A 19,018-nucleotide genomic window follows, 5' to 3' on the forward strand; every position below is an offset into this window, starting at 1 on the left:
TCTAACCTTTCTAAGATTCATTTCTTCAAATATAATATAGTGAAATAATAAAGCCTAGCTGTAATGAAACACATGAATTTTTGTCTGTGACTTACAATATTTTTCCAGATAATTCTTATATGGTATCCAGTAATAAAGGGATTTACTCCCTGGACCTCAGGGTTTGCCGTGGGAACCAGAATAGGCCAATTAGATAATGTCTTCCCCGAACTATGATAATGGTTAAAGGATGAATCTGTGACTGAAGTCAAGCCAGTTAATGTCCTTCCTTGGCACTTCTCAGCCTGAACGAGTCTGGGTACCTACCCCTTATAGCTATGGGTGGCTATCATCCTTACTTCATAGGGAAGTCATGTTCTTGAAAGAAGAAACAGATGCCAGATCTAAAGGGAGAGAATGAGAGAGAAAAATAGAATACATAAGTATTCCGAGCATCAGATTGAATATTACCTGCTAAAGACATCTACTTTCTTACCTGAAGCTACATTGAGTTGGAGTTCTCATAGAAATTGGAAGAGTCTTGACTGATGAATACCTTTTATGTTTGAAAAGTTATAATAAGGTTTAAGTGAATTAATCCATGCAAAGTTTTAGTAAATTGGCTGGCAGCACATAGTAATTATACAACGAATGTTTGCTAAGATGATGGTGATGATGACAATGTCAGCAGTGCCTTCTTTTTTCTTATTCATTCCTGGAGAGTTTTCTGTAGCACACCAAGTCAATGGTAGGTGCTCACTCAATTCTGTCTGGAATTCAGAAGGAGTTAAAGAGTAAATTTTGGAAGAGAACTTTGAATGACATGGGTGAATAATCAGTTTCTGTTGTCAGATCTAAACACCCCTTACTTTCTATCACTTTTATTTCCATTCATTCTTATCATCGTTAACTCAGATGGAAACCTCAACTCAGGCTTAGACTTGAAAAAAAAATTGTTCAATCGCTGCTTCATGTGCTTCTATTTGGAGGAGCAAATGCATTTGTTATCTTGTGGACACTGACTCTGTGGAGCTGATTACAACTGGCTGTCATTTATGTGAATTTAAAGTCCTAGGCCATTCTATTCACTCTCAAGTATTTTCTGTGTCTGTCTTTAGAAAAGAGACTCCAAAGGTAGTACAGGGAGGAAGGTATTTGGGAAATTATTTTTAAAAAATCAGTGGTAACAGTTAATTCTTGTAAGCCTCATTAAGATGATGTGCAGTTGACAAAAATTGTGTTATAAGGGTTTGAAAATATTGGGGAGAAATATATGATAATCGTCAGAGACTTAATACTCATGATTACTAGTTTTCATTGCCTTCATGTGTGCCCAAATTATCAATGTTAATATAGCCCCTGAAATCTAGCTTTAGGGGTTTCAGAGAGAAACTCTGCCTTACATTCCATCCCCCACCTTAGCATCCCACATGACATTTGTAAAATGATAACCAGATCTTATTATTTTCCCCATAACCCTTACCCACCTATTGCCATGCAATATATTTTAGTGAATTTTGCTCTCTTAAAATTAAATTCTCTACCTGCATTACAAAGCCCTGTGTGGTCTTGTCTCTGACAATAGCTCCAGGTTCACTATACCACATTCAAGCATCTCTGGTGTCTCATTTCTGGAGGGAAGTCCCTAAAGTACGCTATGTTTCTGAAGTCACGGTGCCTTTGTATTGATTTCTCTGCTAGGAATACATTTCCCTCATCCCTTCACCTAGTTATATTTTTTCAAATTTTGACTTAAATCTTTGCTGAGAAAGTTTTGATTATCTTATTTCTCAAGCTAGGTCAGATCCTTCTGCTATACATGTCCATAGCTTCGGATAATATTTGCTCAGAGCACTTATCATAGTTTGTAACTGTGCATACGTGCTGTGGACTCTTGGATGAACTACTTAGATTCATCTTCAGGATACAAGTTATCTTGGGAATGGCAGCCCTATTTAGAATGGCAGCCCTATTTAGAAATGGCAGCCCTATTTAGAAATGGCAGCCCTATTTAGAAATGCCTTGGCTGAAGAGAGTCACCTTGCTAAATGGGACATCATGCACCTAATAACTGCTTGGTCCAAGGATAGAAAGTTCAGACTGCCCAACTCAGATAATTCTGAAGGCTATCTCAGAGCCAAAATTCCTCATAGTGATGATCAGTAAAGTGAACCAGCTCTTTCTTTTTCTCACATTATATTCCATCATGTTCCATCACAGGGATTAGATATAGTTCCCTGTGTTATACAGCAGGATCTCATTTCTTATCCACTCCAAATGCAATAGTTTGCATCTACCAACCCCAAACTCCCATTCCATCGAGTCCCTCTCTCTCCCCTTGGCAACCAAAAGTCTGTCTCCATGTTCTTGAGTTTGTTTCTTTTCTGTAGATAGGTTCATTTGTGCTGTATTTTAGATTCTACATGTTAGTGATATCATATGGTATTTGTCTTTCCCTTTCTGACTCACTTATCTTAGTATTAAAATCTCTAGTTCCATCCATGTTGCTGCAAATGGCATTATTTGGTTCTTTTTATGGCTGAGTAGTATTCCATTGTGTATGTACCACATCTTCTTAATCCACTCATTTGTCAATGGACATTTGGGTTGTTTCCATGTCTTGGCTATTGTGAATAGTGCTTCAATGAAGATACAGGTTCATGTGTCTTTTTCAAGGAAAGTTTTATCTGGATAGATGCCTAGGAGTGTGACTGTTGGATCATATGGTAGGTCCATATTTAGTTTTCTGAGGTACCTCCATACTGTTTTCCATAGTGGTTATACACATTTACATTCCCACCAACAGTGTAGAAGGGTTCCCTTTTCTCCATACCCTCTTTGACATTTGTTATTTGTAGTCTTCTAATTATGGCTATTCTGACCAGTATGAATTGGTACCTTATTGTAGCTTTGATTTGCATTTCTCTAATAATTAGTGATGTTGAACATTTTTTTCATGTGCCCAGTGGCCACCTGTATGTCTTCTTTGAGAAATGACTATTCAGAACTTCTGCCTATTTTTCAGTCAATTGGGTTTTTTTTTTTTTTTTGCTTTTGAGTTGTGTGTGTTGTTTGTATATTTTGGAGAATAAACCCTTGTTGGTTGCATAGTTTGAAACTATTTTCTCCCATTCTGTAGGTTGTCTTTTTTTGTGTTTTCCTTTACTGTGTAAAAGCTTGATGTTTGATTAAGTCCCATTGGTTTATTTTTGCTTTTATTTCTATTGCTTTGGGCGACTGACCTAAGAAAACATTTATATAGTTGATGTCAGAGAATGTTTTGCCTAAGTCCTCTTTCCCTAAGTTCTCTTCTAGGAATTTTATATTGTCTTGTCTTATGTTTAAGTCCTTAAGCCATTTTGAGTTTACTTTTGTGCATGGTGTGAGGATGTGTTCTAGTTTCATTGATTTACATGCAGCTGTCCAGTTTTCCCAGCATCATTTGCTGAAGAGACTGTTTTTCCCACTTTATATTTTTGCCTCTTTTTTCAAAGATTTATTGACCATACATGTCTGGATTTATAAAAAAAAAATATTATTCATCTCCCCCATTGTCAACTCCTTGAAGGCAAGGACCACAACTGTTTTTGCCCTTTTTTTTCCCCACACTTCAATATCTTCAATATCAAGCATAGATCCTAATACATTATAGGCCCTCGAAAACATTTCATGAATCAATAGCATCAAACTTCCTCATTTTTTGAGCGAATCAAGAGATAAGAGAGTGTTTAAGGGGCAGAGCCAATCAACCTTTTCTCTCTGTTCCACCCTCCCCCCCCCCCCCCACCAGCTATCCTGTTTTTTCTCCCTTTGTACTTCTCAGGGACTTGAGAGCTCATGCTGCCCTGTCACTAGAAAGGACGTGATTTCTATTTCTTACAAAAGGTGGCTTTTCTACTCTTAGGTCAAAAAATGGTTCAGTCTAAAGTGATCTCTGGTGGGTGCCTGAAACTATGAAAAGTATCAGTGTTAACGGAACATCCTCCTCTGATCTATGAAACAATTCCAGAGAGCCTAAGTCCAAAAATCCATAGTCTTGACCTTAGAGAAAAGACCTCAGCCGATACGAATATCCTTCAATAGCTTTGTTCACCATCATGGCTAAGTAATACGAAAATCCTTGAATGGTCTACAGAGCCATGTCAGAGGCTATTATCCATATAACTTAGGGTGCCTCATTCTACTTTTGAATTTGAAGGGTGACATGGTTGATCATTCTCCTTACTAGCCCTTTATTTCCCCCTGTTCTACTACAGAAGTAATAGAGTGAGAATAAAGTTTGCCCCTTTTGAATTGCAAGTCCAGTATTTGGTTCCAAAATATTTCTGCAGAGAAATACTGCAGTCTGGTTCAAGCATAGGGAGTATGGTGTGTGTGTTTGTGTTTCATTTTGTGTATGTGCTTTCTGTGGTTCTTCAAAATACATGAACTTAAAAGTCCCTTGTCGAACTTCCAATGACAGTTAGTGCCCTCCTGCCAGGATTGAGTAAAGAGTTATTTTTTGGATGGCACAGAGTTGAAAAGGCTGAACACTGCATTTAGAATTTCGTAGTCTACATTTGGTTGAGTACTGGCTTTACCACTTATTAGTAGTGGGTCTTTGTGCAACATAGAGTTTAATGTCTCTAAGCTTAACTTAGTGCATGATACTACGATACTCAGCACAGTTGTGAATTTTAAATGACCCAACAAATACAATGAGCTCTTAATTAATGCCAGACTTTTCAAGAATCGTAACATATTTGCCCCCAGGAACTCTTCGCATTTCACTCACAACTTCCCTGCAGCCTCCTCAGTAAACTGAGAGATTAGAAAGAGCAAGAAAGACCATGTCTATTTTAGTATTTAAATTTTTAGAACTCAGTACAACTAACTTGGCTGGTAAATAGCTTCTTTTTAATTGTTTAATCTGTGAATTTATGAATCTCAGTTTATGATGGGTTTCATCTTCATTAAAGGCTATTAGCATCTTGCAATGGTACTGTTGAACTTGACAAAGTGATAAAACATGACTGTGATTAGGCTTGTATCCCTATAGCTAGTTGGTGCTATGAGAGCCTTACAGAAGATAAACGTAGTATTAAAATAAAAATTGAGGAGTTCCCGCTGTGGGCCAGTGGGTTAAGAATCTGAAATGATATCCCTTAGGATGCCAGTTTCATCCCTGGCCTTGCTCAGTGGGTTAAGGATTCAGCATTGCTACAAGTTGCAACATAGGTTTCAGATGTCGCTTGGATCCTGCATCATTATGGCTATGACATAAGTTGGCAGCTGCAGCTCCATTTTGACCCCTAAACTGGGAACTTCTAAATGATTCAGGTGGGGCCCTAAAAGAAAAAATAAATAAAAATTGAGTTTCACATGTACAGTCTTCTGATTGGCTACTCACGGACTTATTCATTGATGGACATCAGGTAAGTCACAGTTGCATATTGGGGAATATAGGGGTTTAAATTTATTACAAATTAGTATTAAGAAGTTACTTGTGCTAATTAGAATCAACCATGGGAATTTTCCAAAACAGTAACATTGGTGTCATTATCCATTGTTATATGACAAACCACCCCAAAACTAAAACAATAAGTTATTATTATCTTTGACAGTCCTATTTATGGACTGGGTGGTTCTCACTGGGGTATCTCAGCAGTTGAGTTACAATACACATGGTGCCTCTCTGTGTCTGTTTATCTGCCTCTCTATCTTTTTTTTTCTCTCTCTCTCACCCACCTGTCTACCTATCATAAATCCTCTGTTGTGTGGACTGCCCTGTACATTGTAGAATGTTCAGAGGCATTCCTGGTTTCTACCTACTAGGTGCCAATAGCAATCTCTACTAGGTTGTGATAAACAAGCGTGTCCCCAGACAATGCCAAATGGCCTCCTGGGGACAAAGATGCCCTAGCTGAAATCCACAACCATGACCCACAATAATTGTTTTTTTGTTACATCAGTGGCTGCCATGACTGTGACCTTTTCTAGAATGAGTGCTGAAAACTATTACCTACCATTAATAAGGCCTAATGAGTGCCCACATTTTGGTGGAAGCTGCCCTGCAAGGAACATAGTCATAATCTCATTTCTAGGAGTTTATGCCTCACTGAAATTAGAAACTAGAATCCTTTGTATCTAATTTAGATCAAAACGACTTTATTTGGCTCATACATGGTTTAAAACACATTCTGAATCCTCAGCCAACATGTTAAAAATGTGGGAAATCAGATAATGGCATTCCCAACTCTTTTTTAAAATTGGAAAAATCTGATAACGTTGGACCTGAATTCTTCCAATAATCAGCTAGAGCTGTGTGAGGGTGGACTTCACAGATGGGCATGTGCTCTTCAGATTTCTGTGGTCCCTACCCATCTGTTGATCCTCAGTCTACCATACTCACTGTTCATGGGTATTTGAGGTCCAACATTTTAGCTTGTATTGTTGCATGGATATGGTTCAAAATGATTTTTTTTGATTCTTTTATTACTCAAATTATCACATCTGTAGTTATATAATGATCATAACAATCCAATTTCACAGGATTTCCCTCCCACAACCCAAGCACATCCCCCCACCCCCCAAACTGTCTCCTGTGGAGACCATAAGTTTTTCAATGTCTGTGATCAGCATCTGTTCTGCAAAGAAGTTCAGTCTGTCCTTTTTTCACATTGCACATGTTAGTAAAAGCATGTGATGTTGGTGTCTCATTGTATGACTGACTTCACTTAGCATGATAATTTCTAGGTCCATCCATGTTGCTAAAAATGCTGGTATTTCATTCCTTTTAATGGCTGAGTAATATTCCATTGTGTATATGTACCACATCTTCTAAGGAAGCAGGGTTAATCAAAGGAAAAACTGGCATGGACCCCAATTTACAGATAGACTTGTCAAAGCAGAACTTTGCCCTTCTAAAAGTTTTACTCTTTTGCATTTAGCCAATGCTGGGTAATGAAAAAAGCATCTTTAAGCTTTTTTTTTTTTTTTTAAAGCACCATTTAATTGAAGATTGAGGATAGAAAAAATGATGTTATAAATGTCATAAAATAGGTTCGCTATTTGCCTATTTATTTGTAGGTTTTCCTCCTTAATCTGACTTAGCATCTGCTATTGAAATGACAGAAAAGTACTTGGGGAAAAAAGGCTGAATGATTCCCCCCAAGGCAGAGAGCTGGCAATTATAAATAATTAAAATTAGTTTTCCACTTGCAATTAGAGATTTCTTCTTTGAAAGAATGTTTGAACATTGGCAAAATATGCATTATAGGTCACACTTTCCACTCATTAAGTACATGAAATTGTCATATGTTCTAGAGAACAGCAGAGATGTGTTACCTGCCATTGTATCTCATTATCTGATTTTTGTTCCTTATGTTGAAGTAAAGACTCCTTGTTAACACAGTGGCTCATGCATCATAGAAGGTGACACTGTTTTTGAGATTAGCAATAGCTGTACAGAATAAAGATCACAAACAGGAAAGGCTTAGAAGGTATATAAACCTGAGTGTACCTTTGTTCATTGGTTACTACGAATGTGACTAGTGTGAGAGAAGACAGGAATTTATAATTAATTTTAACTTATTTCGATTTTCATTTAAAGAACCAAATGTGCTGAGTATCTATCCTATTTGACACCTCAGATTTAGAGTCTTTTTGTCACATTCAGATTGTTCGTTAGAAGGGTATGAAATAGGTGACAATGATTTACAAGGGGTTTAGAATAAGGAACCAAAAGGCTACTGATTAGTTAGTGTTCTTCAGAGAAAACAGAACCAATATGGTATAGGGGAGTGTGTTTGCATGTGGTGAGAGAGAGATTGAGAGAATTATTGATTTTAAAGAATTAGCTTAGAGTTCCCATTGTGGCTCAGTGGTAAGGACCCAAACTAGTATCCATGAGCACTTCAGTTCAATCCCTGGCTTCAGACACAGCTTGGATCTGACATTGCTGTGGCTGTGGCATAGGCTGGCTGCTGCAGCTCCAATTTGACCCCTAGCCTGGGAACTTCCATATGCTGTGGGTGTGGCTCTAAAAAGAAAAAAGAGAGAGAGAGAGAATTAGCTCATGCAATTGTGGAGGCTTGATGAGTCCAAATTCTGCAGGAAGGTTGTATGTTGTGAGGCTGGAGAACTGAGAAAAAGTGGTAGTTCAATTACAAAGGCAGACTGCTGGCAGAATTACTTGTGTTCAGGATAGAGTAGTCTTTGTTTGCTTAATGCCTTCAACTGATGGAACAAGGCCCACCCACATTATGGAGTGTAGTCTCTTTTACTCAAAATTCACATATTTAAACATTAATCTCAGTCAAAGGTCACCTTCACAGAAATATCTAAAACAACGTTTGGCCGTGTATCTGGGGCACTGTGACCCAGTCATACTGACATATAAAATTAACCACAACAGCTGCTTTTAAAAACTTGGGTCATCTGTAGAGGAAAGAGAAGATATCGAAGACTTAGAGACAATGCAAGAGAGCAAACATGGAATGAACAACCACCTAAAATCTTTGTGTTGTTTTGGAAAAGACATTAATCCTTTCATTTTGATCTTTTTTTTTTTTTCTGGCTACAAGAGTAATTCACATTTATTGTAAATTATTATTACAGAAATATAACTTAGAAAATGTGTACAAGATAGTGCTGTGTTAGCTTAAGACTCAGTGCTACACTCTTTCAAATATTTTTCTCTATATAATTTTGTGTTTGAGTTGGGCAAAGAAAAGGGGGGGAAGCTATGCACAAATTGAAAGGCAGTAGTACAGCAAGTCAACACTCTTGGGAGTTCATTGCAGTTAGATATGTGACAAGATAATGTTGAGGTAAGCTGCAGGTATGAGCTTCTTATTTTCCTCCTCTCCATGTTCATTCTGTCTCCCCAACTTCCTGTAGACAAACAGCAGTCCCCACACTGTCAACCAATGGATCGGTGAAGATTCATGAAGCTTTAGCCATTGGGAAATATTATCTCCCTCTACTCATCTTCATCAGTCCCACCACAGTCCCATTCGCCTCCTAGGGATGCTTGGCTTCTAAAATTTCCCTACAAATTTCAACTTATCCACTCACATTATTTGTTTCAGGGACTAATTAGTGATTCTTTCCTTGATCCACTGAACTCCCCCCAGCTTTAGGCTTCACTTCCCCACCATCTCCTATGTTTAATAATATCTAATGACCATTATACATCTCTTATTCCGTAATAAAGTGCTCTACCTCCATGATTAAGCCCTGGCTGATAGTAAGTCTCATGATTTACTCCACTGTTCTCATCTGCACTGCCGTGAAGCTGTGAACCCCCTTGCTGAATTTGTGTAGTTGCTTCTTCTGAATCATAAATAGATAATTTTGCAGTTACTCCGGTTGGATCTTGTTCAAGAGACTAAGGTCATCATTTGATCATTTTGAAATAGTTTTACCGGTTCAAGTTGCTGGTTCAAGTTATACTTTTTCAATTTAGCAGGGCTGTCATCTATACGTAGGCAAGCAGCTTTAGAAAGTGAGCACATGGGGCAGTTAAGGAGAAAAGTAGACAGTTTGCATGTCCTGTTATGGATAAATCAAAGACTAGAATTAACAAGATGTGTGGTAGATGGTAGATTGTAATGATGAGTAAGACATTCCCCTGTGTGCTTCCTTTTCAATATGAATTTGTAGGTCTTCTATTAAGAATCAAAGTTGTAGCTTGATTTGACCAAGAGGATTTGGCCAAAGTGGCAACATGTGGATGCCAAAGGCTGGGCCTCAGAGGCCTTGCATTTTCTTGTAGTCCTGAGAAGAAGGCATAATTGATTAAATCATCTGCCACTAGTGGGTGAGCTCAATCTCCAACCATAGTTCCCTCCCTGGAGGTCAAGGAAGTGGAATTAAAAGTTCTAACTTTCTAGTCAAAGTCTGGTTCCTCTGGCACCCACCCCCCAGCTAGCCTGAGGTTACCTGGTGGCTTTCCAGAAGTCAACTCATTAACATAACGAAAGACATCTTTTGCATCCCTCTCATCACATGAATTCTAAGGATTTTTAGAAGCTCTGTGTCAGAAAAGGAGGGCAAAGACCAAATATTGTGATTTAAAAATAAGAAATAGATTTTAAAGACTCCAGAATGGGGATCTTTTCTCCACTTCCTAATCTCTAATATATTCTCCTTTTGGAAAATTCCCATTTTCCAGATTTTCTAGAAATATTAAATCAGTAATGATTTTTTTTTTTCTAAATTTCTGGTTTCTTTTTGCCTCCTCACGCAGATTGAAGCTGATTCTCATGTCTAATTAGTTTGGTGTTCAGTGATTCTACAAGACTATCTGGTAACAGTCTTTTCTCTACTGCAGAGGATCACGTTACTTTGGGAATTTAAACCTCAGATCCAAGCTCACCTGCGAACATATGCTCTTCATTGATAACACCACCAGGCACCTATTTCAGCTCCTCTTTCTGCTCTGTAACCATCTGTGAAGTGCCACTCTTTAGTTTCTTTTTTTTTTTTTTAATTCTAAAATGACATGTTGAAAGCATAGTCCCCAAAGTGTAGTTTTCTGGAGAGCAACAAGCCAATTTGAGATTTTTCCTTTGCTAAAATGAACTTTCCTGATACCTTCACCCAGTTAGGGCTTGAAATGTATAAGTACGTTACATTGGGGAAAAAATGTGTGTTAATATTTTGAGCAACTAGTTTAAGAAGAAATGTGTCAATTTGCATTTCACCAAAACCTAATGGCATAGATGTCCTAGTCTGAATAATTCACTTGCAGAACTATTTAAGATAATGTGGGTTGAGTTGTATCTAGTATGTGAGCTTTTATAGCGCTCCTTAGAGAACTGATTAATTTAAATATATTTCTACCTTTTGCACCCTGTTCAATAAGTAGCTTCATGAATGATTGATCAGATATATTAATTTGCTGAAGAGACTCAGTGACTTGAAGTTACAGGGGTGTGAAGCTACTTATCCAGAGTTGTATGGTGAAGAAGTGAGAACTGGTTTGCCTCACTAGCCAGTTATGTGAGCTTCAGTAAGTTATGTAACCACTCCGGGTTTCAGTTGTCGCCTTGCAAAATGAAATGCCTCACCTGTACAACACCTCATCCTCATCCTCAGGTTGTTTTCGTGTTCAAATAAAATGTTGTATATAAAAACCAGTTGTAAGCTGAGCTATATCTCTATTATACAGGAGCATTATCTTTTTTAATAAAACAGAATTTGATAAAGAGAAGAATGGAACTAATTTTGTGACTTCGAAGAAGTTTAAGTGCAAGTTAAGCTTTTCTGGATAGCAAAACTAGTTTTAGAGGCAAATTGTTTTATTTCAGCTCACCTCCTACAAATTGCCACCTTCTGAAAACTTTTCTAACAGTAATTGCCTTTTATATTTTGGGCCATATACTGGTTAAATGCTTTAGTGTGATGATTTATCTTAGCTTTTCATCGTAATAATTTGTGGCCCCTGAAAACACTCCTGCGCCATCTTTGTTTGAATCAGAATTCATGAAGATGGGGTTTTGTTCTTTTCGTTACTGAAATATACGCAAGGTATACTAATTTATTGCAAAAAAAATCAATTTGCTGGCTCAGTAGAAGCAGCACCAGCTTTTAAGACAGACATCCTTGGTTGTGTCATTTGCCAGCTGTATGACTTGGAACTGAGAATTCTATACAAGTGTGACAATAAGCACTATATTGCCAGGTTGCTATGAGATTGAGAAGTCACTTATGTAGCAAAATGAAATGCCTCACCTGTTATACAGGAGCATTTGATTCAGTATGAACTCAGTAGTGCTAAAACTGGATTAGATTTTGCCATACATTCTGTGTTGTTGTTTCACAGGTGTTTGCCTTATGGCCTCAAGTGCATTTTGGGAGTTCCACAATTGCTCTTTGAAGGCAATACTGTGATTTACTTTTCTTCTATATGCGGCATGTATTAGAATATTGACTGTATTTCATGTAGGTGCCTAAGAAAAATTCATTGGAGGAAAAAGAAATCAAAGTTATTTTCTGCTTTGTCTAGTGTAATTAAAACACCAAAAATGTGTTCTGGTATATATATATTTTTTTGTCTTTTTGCTATTTCTTGGGCTACTCCTGTGGCATATGGAGGTTCCCAGGCTAGGGGTGGAATCGGAGCTGTAGCCACTGGCCTACGCCAGAGCCACAGCAACGCAGGGTCCGAGCCGCGTCTGCAACCTACACCACAGCTCACGGCAACGCCGGATCATCGTAACCCACTGAGCAAGGGCAGGGACCGAACCCGCAACCTCATGCTTCCTAGTCGGATTCGTTAACCACTGCGCCATGACGGGAACTCCTATTCTGGTATATTAATCAGAGCTTTAAATAAGATTCTTGGAGCATTTTCTCATCTGCAACCAGACCACACAGAGACATTTTATAAATCCATCTATGGAGTCTATTGGTTGAGAGATTCTTTTTATAGGAAAGTTTGCACTAAATCTTTCTCTTTGTTAAGGGAGTGTAAGAAAGTGTCTTACGCATTTCGATGACAGCAGTTGAGTAACATTTCTAAAACTACCAATAAAAACTCCTTCTTAAGAAATAGGGATAATGGGTCAGGTTAGGTGGGAGAGAGTTCAGAGTATAATTTTTAAGGTCTTGGGTACAGAAGCACTTTAGGGGTTTGGTGTAGACTGGAGAGAAATATGAAGAACTTGAAAGCCAATACTGAAGGCTATGGATGACAAGGATTTTTCCTGGGAAAAATAGGAGTCCAAATGTCAGCTTTGGGTCCTGCATTATTGTCAGGCCAAGAAAGAAGGTGGCTGGAACTTTACACAATATGCAGTGGATTTGGGGAAAAGTATAAGAAGGAAAGCTAAAGATACTTAAGCCTTCTTTACCTCAATCCCAGTCATCTCACATATAGTACAATTCTGAGCCCACAGATAGAGACATCACTGATTCTACTTGTGGTGACCTAGAAAGAGCTAAAGGAATAAACTGAGTCAGGGGATGCATTCTATTTGGAGTGAGCATGCTGAATCACTGTGTGGCCTTTCTTGCTATCAATCACACTGAGGGGGGCAACAGGCAGGAAAAAAAAAAAAAGCACATGGGTGACTTGCAGGTGTGTTTTCTATGACTTTTTTATTGGCTGAGATTGTGTTTTAAAAGGCACTTCTGTCAGATGCTTCTTTGAGTCTTTGTTTTAAGTTTTACTGAAATGTAGTTAATTTGCCAGGTTGTGATAATAATTTCTGCTGCACAACAAAGTGACCCAGTCACACATATATACATATCTATTCTTTCTCAGATTCTTTTCCTACATATATTATCACAGAATACTGGGTAGAGTTCTCTGTGCTGTACAGCAGGTCCCCATTAGCCAATCATTCCATGAACCTCAGTGTTCATATGCCAATCCCAAACCCCCAGTCCATCCCTCCCACCCCACCACCTGTCCTCTTTGGTAACCATAAGATTTTCAAATTCTGTGAGTCTGTTATGCAAATATGGTCATTTGTATTCCTTTTTTTTTTTTTTGATTCCACATATAAGTGATATCTGTCTTTAACTGTCTAACTTCACTTAGTATGATAGCTTTTAGGTCCATCCATGTTGCTACAAATGGCATTATTTCATTCTTTCATGCCTGAGAAATATTCCATTGTATATACATACCACATCTTCCTTATCTATTCTTCTGTCGATGGACATTTAGGTTACTTCCATGTCTTGGCTATTGTAATTAGTGCTCCAGTGAACACTGGGGTGCATGTATCTTTTTGAATTATGGTTTTTCTCTGGATAAATGCCCAGGAGTGGGATTGCCAGATCATACGGCAGTTTTACTTTTACTTTTTAAGGGATCTCCATACTGTTTTCCATACTGGTTGCATCAATGTTCATTCCAACCAACAGTGTAAAAGGGTTCATTTTTCTCCACACCCTCTCCAACATTTATTATTTGTAGATGTTTTGATGATGGCATTCTAGCTTGTGTAAGGTGGTACCTCATAGTAGTTTTGATTTGCATTTCTCAAATAATTAGTGATTTGAGCTTCTTTTCATGTGATTTATGCCATCATTATATCTTTTTGGAGAACTGTCTATTTACATCTTCTGCCCATTTTTTATTTGTTTTTGTTTTTGATACTGAGCTGCAGTTGATGTTTATATATTTTGGAGATTAGTCCCTTATCATTTGCTTCATTTGAAAATATTTTCTCTCTTTCTGTGGGTTATTTTTTTGTTTATAGTTTCCTTTGCTGTTGCAAAAACTTTTTAATTAGGTCTCAGTTGTTTTTGTTTGCTTACTTTTTAGTGTCACACCTATGAAATATGGAATTTCCCAGGCTAGGGGACAAATTGGAGCTGAAGCTGCTGGACCACACCACAACCACTGTAACATGGGATTTGAGATGCATCTGTGACCTACACCAAAGCTCATGGCAACATTGGATCCTTTAACCCACTAAGCCAGGCCAGGGATCAAACCTTCATCGTCATGGATACTGGTTGGCACAACCCACTGAGCCACTGCAGGAACACCCCCATTTGATTATTTTTGTTTTTATTGTCATTACTCTAGAAGCTGGGTCTGAGAAGATAATGCTATAGTTGATGTCAGAGAGTGTTCAGCCTGTTTTCTTCTAAGAGTTTTATAGTATCCAGTCTTTTATTTAGTGCTTTAATCCATTTTGAGTTTGTTTTGTTTCTGTGTATGGTGTTAGAGAATGTTTTAATTTCTTTTCTTTTTTTTTTTTTTGGCATGTAGCCCTCCAATTTTCCCAGCACCGCTTATTGAAGTGACAATCCTCCTTTCTCCAATGTATATTCTTGCCTCCTCTGTCATAGATTAATTGGCTATAGGTGCTTGGGTTTATTTCTGGGCTTTCTATCCTGTTCCATTGATCTATATTTCTGGTTTTGTGCCAGCACCCTACTGTTTTGTAGTATAGTCTGAATTAAGGGAGACTGATTCCTTCAGCTCCACTCTTCTTTTCCAGGATTACTTTGGCTGTTTGGAATCTTTTGTGTTTCCATACCAATTAAATTTTTTTTGATCTAGTTCTGTGAAAAATCCCATCAGTAATTTGGGTAGGGATTGTGTTGAATCTATAGACTGCCTTGGGTAGTACATGCATTTTGACAATATTGGTTCTTCCTAATACAAGAATGTGGTATATCTTCCCATCTCTGATTTCTTTTATCAGCCTCTTACAGTTTTCAGATTACAGGTATTTTGTCTTTTTAGGTAGGTTTATTCCTAGGCATTGTATTCTTTTCATGCAATGATAAATGGGATTGTTTCCCTAACTTCTATTTCTGATCTTTCATTGTTAGTATATAGAAATGCAATCAATTTGTGTGTATTAATTTTGTGTTCTGAAACTTAGCCAAATTCATTGGTAAGCTCTGTTTTCTGGTGGTGTCTTTAGGATTTTCAAGGTACAATATCATGTCATCTGCAAACAGTGTAATGTCATTATTTTGTGCTATCTTTCTGGTCTCTGTGGGTATTTAAGCTTACAAATTCTGGGTTAAAAGATGTTAAAAGCCACAGGTCTTCACTGTAGTCCCCCTAAATCATTCACCTTTGATTAAACATTCCATGATTTAGTGTTATGCTGGCTTGTGACTTTGCCATATCAAATCGACACTAGAACAAGAAATTAACATTTAGGTCTTACCCTGAATTTCTTTGTGTCATAGGTGTGCATTGGGTTTGGGGAATCAAAGAAGTCCTACAGAGTCATCTGGTTGTGAGAGGTCAAAAGAAGAAGCAGTCCTGAAGTAAAGAAAGCAAAACTAGTTTTCAGCAGCAGCCTCAAATCAAATGCTAATGAGAATTAAGACTGCAAAATTTCTAACTAATAAATTCAGCCAATAACCCAGGCATTTGAGCACACATTGTGAACTAGAAGTAGGGATAAAGTTTACCTTGGCTAAAAGTCTCTCATCTACAGTTCTTTCTACTGGATGGAAGGGATCCAGGCTTGTGATGACTTGAAATGCAGCTTCGACAGTATTTTTAGCTGCTGAGCAAGGCTGTCACCAGCCCAAATAAAGATATATTTCTGATGTAAGAAAATAGCTGCTCCTTCTGTGTTTTCACAGTGCTCAGGGAAAACCACAACAAACTTCTGTGAAGTAATTAATCAAATGAGAAGATTCTGATAGGAAAGAAAATATGGAAGGTTACTTTGGAACTGATTATTGCATAGGCAAAAGTATTCTCCCTAAGTGGAAGTTAGTAGCTAGTACATGTTTGAAAAGATTCTGAATTTTGAATTTTTTTTTCTTTTATTTTCCCAGCCACAAGTTTTAGCTTAATATTTCATCGTCTTTCACAAATAATACTGTGACCTTTTGGGGTCAGCTGGTGGTGAAATTACAGATTTTCCCAATGATTCCAGTATTCTGAAGACATGAGATAATTTGTCCAAGGTGACTGGCTGATGTGCAGTCCTACTCAGTTCATTTGACTGAATTGCTTCCCATGATGAATGCATTCAGTGTCCCAGTTTGGTGATTAAAAGGAGCAAAAGAGATGAAAACTTTGCTGTTCTAGCAGTGTATTCTCATATGACTCCATGGTGCCTTGTAGGGAACAATCGTGATTTCCTTCAGATACATCTCTTTCCTCCCTCTCTTAATGAGAGTGTGTTTGTTAATATCATTGTGCCTCTGACATGCCATCTATCACAGTACCAGTTGTGCCCCTCTGCTCTTATTCCAGATGGCTTCCATAATTACTTTTGCAGGTGTTGTAAAGGCGCTGCAGGATGTAAGTCAACAATGAAACTCAGCAAGTAATAAAAATAGGCTTTTTCAAAAGGTCCTTCACTATATTAGAAAACTAATATAGTCTTTTGTCATAATGTCATAATCAAATACTATGGACTATGAGTCCAACATTTCTTAGGAAATGCACTTTGTATCATTTACCATTAGCAATTATTACATATTTGCCAATTGAAATTATAGAAATAATTTTAATAGTTAAGAATCATGTTTCTCTGAGCTAATTAAAACAAAAAATCACATGTAAATATAAATTTTGAACTTTATGTGAATATAGAGATTTAAAAGTATTTTGACGATAATCTTCAAAAGAAAGCAAGGCAGGCACTTTTATCCTTAGGTTTCTGGTGAGGAAACTGAGGCTCAGACAGGTTATGCATCTATTTGTGGACATGTAGCAATCCAGTAGAGAAAGCCACCAGTTTCTGTTAATCTACTTCTATTTCCCAGCAATACATTGCGTGTTCTAGATAACAAGCGCCGAGATGCATGAGCTAGACATGGCATTCCTTCCTCTATCTTGATTAGGAAGGCAGAATGTGTTTTCTATGAATTTCTTTAGGATAAATGATAGATTCTAGCATCCTTAATACACAAAATAATCAGGAAGCAACTTTTCACTAAAATAGCCCAAATTATGTATTTTAGATGGTTCTTGAACATCGTAAACTCAAACATTCAACCTATTGTATAGACCTCTCTGGTCCATATTCAAAGAATTTTTAATAAGCCCAAAGTTAGTGAAAACAGCATTTTAATTTGCCTGTACACCTGCATTTGGGGCAGAGATTAGACTTCTGTTCCACTCAGCTTCATAGCAGAGGCTGGGGGCTCTCATCATAGGAATGCTCACCCATTTACACTCATGTCTATGCCTGAGTAGGGAGTACTATAACTGCTGGGGGCTGAACTGGGTTTCTTCACACATCTTTATCTCAGTGTGGTCCCTGAATGTTCTTTCCAGCATGAAATCTTCAAGGTAGTGAGACTCGTTACATGGCAGTCAGATTTCCAAAGAACATCTACTCCATGCCCACACTCAGGGTGGCAGGGGCAGGGGTATGGAAGAGAGGGAGGGAGAAAAAGGGAGAAATTCTATCACCTTTTCTAACTTTATCTTGGAAGTAGCATAGCTTAATATCTATCTTAGACTTGCTCAGTTTTATTCACAATCAAGGAGAGGGAATATAGACCCCAGCTCTCAATGCAGAGGTGTACCATCATAGAAAATCTTAAAGATTAGGATACATGAATACAGTGCTCTCCTATAGCATCTCTGATGTTACTCATTTTAATTCATGCTGAATATTTCTATAGTTGAGTTTATTCCATTTTTGTCTAGTGCTTGAAGAAACTTTCTTACTAGAGGCTTTGAAATCAATCTCCTTCCTTTATAAGTTAGCCTTAGGTCTGTCTTTGTTGAGCATAGGATAGTTCTGCTTGTGGTGAATAAGGAATGATGTTGGATTGGGTAATTTCAATGTTTTGTCTATGTCAAATATTCTACTTATAAATACTTAATATTAGTATAAGATATTAGTATAAAATAGTTTGCCTTTCTAAATATTTTACTAAAGACACCTTGAATGTCTCATGCATCATTATGTTGAGATTGTTCCTGGATGTGTCCTACATTGGTCTTGTTCACATGTCAGTCTCCAAAATATGCTAACACTTAATTTCTCCCAAAATGTCTGTTGCTGTAAAAGTAGGAGTAAATGTTATCTAGTTAGAGGATAGGGAATTTTTCTTCAGTGGGTTTTTATTAAGCAGCAGATTGATGAGAGATTCCTGTTTCATCATGATAATTGGTAATGTTATTTATGTGTGATAGTAGAGGATAAAATTGTAAAATTGCATTGTGAATTGACTGATGGGTAGGGAGAATAATGAGAACTGCACTCTAACTCCTAAAAACACTGCTATAAATAATTAAATGGGAATTTATTGTATGAAGGAAAATATCAAGATTAGTTAGTATGAATAAATTGAATAGTAATATAAAATCTTATTGAGTTATGGATAATATAAGCAGATGGGGATTATAAAAGTGTTGAATTCCAAAAAACATAAGACCTGGGCAAACCAAGACTTCACCTGGAGTCTGGCAAATTAAATCTGAAGTCTTAATAAATGTTGAATGATAAATGTTTCCATATTCTTCATTTTCAGTGGTATCCTACCCCTGATGATAATTTTAAAAGATGCAACTCAAAGATGATACAGTTACACCTTAAGGGATGATCTGGGGAAATTTTTAATAGGGATTCATGCAACATATGGAGGAAACCAA

General features: G+C 37.4%; 1 long non-coding RNA gene across 1 annotated transcript in view; it reads left to right on the plus strand.

The window, feature by feature from the left end:
- LOC110256719 overlaps window positions 1–16,734 on the plus strand; it is a 187,617-nt gene extending 170,883 nt beyond the window's left edge. The window contains exon 3 of the long non-coding RNA XR_002338617.1: window positions 15,634–16,734. This is a non-coding gene — a long non-coding RNA (uncharacterized LOC110256719). The remainder of the gene's footprint in view (window positions 1–15,633) is intronic.

The sequence above is a fragment of the Sus scrofa genome, chromosome 14 (genome assembly GCF_000003025.6).
Source record: "Sus scrofa isolate TJ Tabasco breed Duroc chromosome 14, Sscrofa11.1, whole genome shotgun sequence".
Classification (NCBI taxonomy): Eukaryota; Metazoa; Chordata; class Mammalia; order Artiodactyla; family Suidae; genus Sus; species Sus scrofa.